Genomic DNA, 3869 nt, shown 5'->3' on the forward strand with positions numbered 1-3869 from the left:
GTGTGAAGAATACAGGCGACAGACAACCCAACTTACCATATTCCCTATTTGCAAATGGGCTCCCAAGTCTCCCCAGAAGGAGAATATAATTAAATAATTATTAATAATTCTAGAGCTAATTTCTTCTGCACGTGTAAACAAGCTTGCATAATGTCACCAGTTCCTTGGTACCACATCTTTCATGAGCAGCAACCCTCATTGCTAATACAGACGTTTATCCACAGAATCACTTTTGTCTTCATTCTTCAAAGTTTTTATTCAACTTTGAGAATCTGTGTTTACCCTATGATCATGTCTCCAAAGTAAAGTGCACTAGAAGGCCAGGTGAACCTGCAGCAAGAAGGAAAGGGGACTCATGGCAGCTATGGTTTGCAGTGTTCTAGGGAGGAAAAAGTTGACAAGCTTGGTAAGGGCTTCTGTCTGTTTCACGCATCCTGGCACTCACTCAGTGCCGTGGAGCAGAGGTTGTTCACAGTATAAACAGGTAACCAGCAATGAGGACATGCCTGTTGCGAGGGAAAAATCCTTATAAGGAGCCTCTGAAGAAATGTATCTTGTGTGGAAAACGTGTAGATTATAAGAATGTACAGCTTTTGTCCCAGTTTATTTCTCCATTTACTGGATGCATTTATGGAAGGCACATAACAGGTCTTTGTGGGAAGAAACAGAAAGAAATCACAAAAGTGATTAAAAGAGCTCAAATAATGGGAGTTATGCCAGTTACATATAAGGATCCTGCGTATCTCAAAGACCCTAAAGTTTGCAACATCAAGTATCGGGAATAAGTGATACGTTACTACCAATAAACTCATTTTACAGTAAAAAAAAAAAAAAGAAAAAAAGAAAAATATTACCTGGAAACGAAAGTAGAAAACTTAAACATTCAAGAAAGGTCAGTTGCCATCATTCACTGGGAAAGTATGAGGCTTCAATTGCTTGACTATTAGAATAATTAGAAAGGATAAAGTGAGGATAATGGTAAATCATGCTTTTTGCTTTTTAAAATCTTTATGAAGGTATAATTGACATAAAAAATTGTATGTATTAATATTCGTGGTGTACAACATGATGTTTTGATATATATGTGCAAATATATGTGGGTGTATATATATATATATATATACACATTTTGTTCCTTTAAATTCTCCAAAAGACTAATGCATATGAAACTACAATAGAACAAAAATTTTCCATTCATTTAACATCATTTAAAAGAAAATTATAAGTATTTCTCTTAGAAATAATTTTCTATTATGTTCTGACATTACAGGATTAAATTTTGGAATTGGTGCTAGAAAATTAGCATTGCAGATTTGGTTCATGCTCCTAACAAAACTCAGTAACAATAGTCCTAAGTAAACTATCTCAGGAATGAGAAAACAAATACCACGTGTACTTTCTAACAATATGGAACTGATTGGCAGCACATATGGAGAAGTAAAAGTTATTGGAAATCAAGAAAGAGGAAGGATAAAAACATGCCTAGCAGGTAAATGAACGCTATTCCAGGGCTGGACAGATTGATAGCCCTATAAATGTTAAGCATTATGAAAGCTATCATGGAACAAAAGCATTTGTATCGCCTTTAATATTTTGAAATAAAATATATATATATATTTAAAAGTAGTGAATCAGATAATCAGACTTAGGAATTCAGCCTTAAACAGATTCAAGCTAAATTCTTTACTACATGTAACACATAGACTAAAGGGTCCCAAGGTATTGTTTAAAATCTTAAAAAAAAAATAACATTATCTTACATAGAGCAGATATACATGGCACAGCTATTTTCAACCATTACGGGATAAATTAGATCTATTTCTATTTTAAATTATAAAATTAAAACAAAATTCCTGGTATGTTTAACTAAAATTTCGGATTCCTTCTACTTCCCAGTCACCAAGATGAACTATAATACGGGGTTTATGAAGTGGATGATAGTCTAAGCTGCACACCATCTAAAATAAACATCTTGAAATTAATGAAAGATAGGTCGCACATTTCTCAAGTTTGCAATGGTACAAGTTTGATATTTTGTTTTCATTTCACTGTGTTTATGGTTGATTTCTAAGTGTTGAGATACACAGCTCTCCTTGAAATATCATCTTATCCTGAAGTCACACCTCCAAGGAGTTTTAAAAACAAGTATTCATTAAAATCAGATTTTTGTATTTTCATGTGTCCTGGGCATTTTAATTATTTTGTTTAACTAAAACATCAATCAAATACATAATTGTAAACTTTAGACATGTACTTTGGCTGGGATTACCATAATAATAATTAATTTTAAGGTATTACCATAATAATAATTAATTTTAAGATTTTAGATGATTCGCAATCTATCGAGGAGTACCAAAATCGGATTTGAGTGTTTGTAGCCAGGAGCAAAATTTAGTTCACATCTTCCCCCTTCGCAGCATGGTCAGAACTGCCTCTTCTCACTGATAACACAGCTGGGAATGAAGAGCCTGCCACACCATCCTTAGTACTTCTTCCATGGCTATCTGGAAAGTCATGTGTGCTCAACTTAGAATTTTAGTGGGATTTAGAGTTGAAAGCCTCTTTTCTCAGCTTTCTGTCTATTTCCTATGGATTATCTCATTGGGACATCCAAGGTTACACATTGTCTTCTAATTGTTAGAGTTAATATTCCTAATATGATGGTGTTGGCTCTGATGCATGAAGGCTGTGTAAGGAATACTGAGCAGCAACAATGTCTAATATCCACTAGACCATTAAATGAGCATTGATGTTCCAATGTTATAAACCAAATCTGAGGCCCATTTGATGGTTCTAGTTCTACTTGTCGCACACTCATCCTTCCTGTATATGATAGTTCTGATAATACTTCATAGTATCCCATTACAGACCTTCAAATTGTATTGAATTACCTGGAGAACAAGTATGAAGCCACTCTGATAGATCACAGAAGGTTATACTGATGTCATATTAAAGTTAGTTATCAAAAGTGTGGTTAAATTAGTAGATAAAAATAAGATCATTTAATGGAATACAGCACATCCTTGGTGACAAATATATGAAAATAATGATGAGCATAATAAAAATAAATGTAATTATGTAGCACAATTTTCTAGATATTAATTTTCCCTTGAACCTGAACACTCACTTTAATTTCTTCCTCCCATATAGTGACAACCCTCATTCCTACTATTCATTTTAATTCTCATTATTCTGTATACCTGCCGAGCTTGTTCATAGATTTAAAACCGATGAAATTTTAGGGTTGGAAAGACTTTTGGATAGTTGATAGCTTCTATACTTTCATTGAACAAACAATGAAATTTGGATCTAGAAGTACAGATTTGCTCTTAAAATTATGATTTTTCACAGATCTCCTGGGGAGGTCCAGTAAAAAACATCTTTTTTTTTTATTCTTTTATTAAATCATAGCTGTGTACATTGATATGATCATGGGGCATCATACACTCGCTTCATAGACCATTTGACACATTTTCATCACAATGGTTAACATAGCCTTTCTGGCATTATCTCAGTTACTGTGCCAAGACATTTACATTCTACATTTACCAAGTTTCGCAAATACTCCTGTAAGATGCACCGCAGGTATAATTCCACCAATCCCCCTCCCTCTACCCACCACCCCCCTCCCTCCCCTCCCTTTCCCACTTCCTCCTATTGTTAGCTTGTAACTGGGTTATAGCTTTCATGTGAAAGCCCCAAATTAGTTTCATAGTAGGGCTGAGTACATTGGGTACTTTTTCTTCCATTCTTGAGATACTTTACTAAGAAGATGTTCCAGCTCCATCCATGTAAACATGAAAGAGGTAAAGTCTCCATCTTTCTTTAAGGCTGCATAATATTCCATGGTGTACATATACCACAATTGA

General features: G+C 34.3%; 1 pseudogene; it reads left to right on the forward strand.

Moving 5' to 3' along the window:
• Positions 1–355: 355 nt before the first annotated feature.
• On the forward strand, positions 356–785 carry LOC128579716 (28S ribosomal protein S18c, mitochondrial-like; annotated as a pseudogene).
• The last annotated feature ends 3084 nt before the right edge of the window (positions 786–3869 follow it).

This window comes from Nycticebus coucang, chromosome 2 (genome assembly GCF_027406575.1).
Source record: "Nycticebus coucang isolate mNycCou1 chromosome 2, mNycCou1.pri, whole genome shotgun sequence".
NCBI classification, from domain to species: domain Eukaryota; kingdom Metazoa; phylum Chordata; class Mammalia; order Primates; family Lorisidae; genus Nycticebus; species Nycticebus coucang.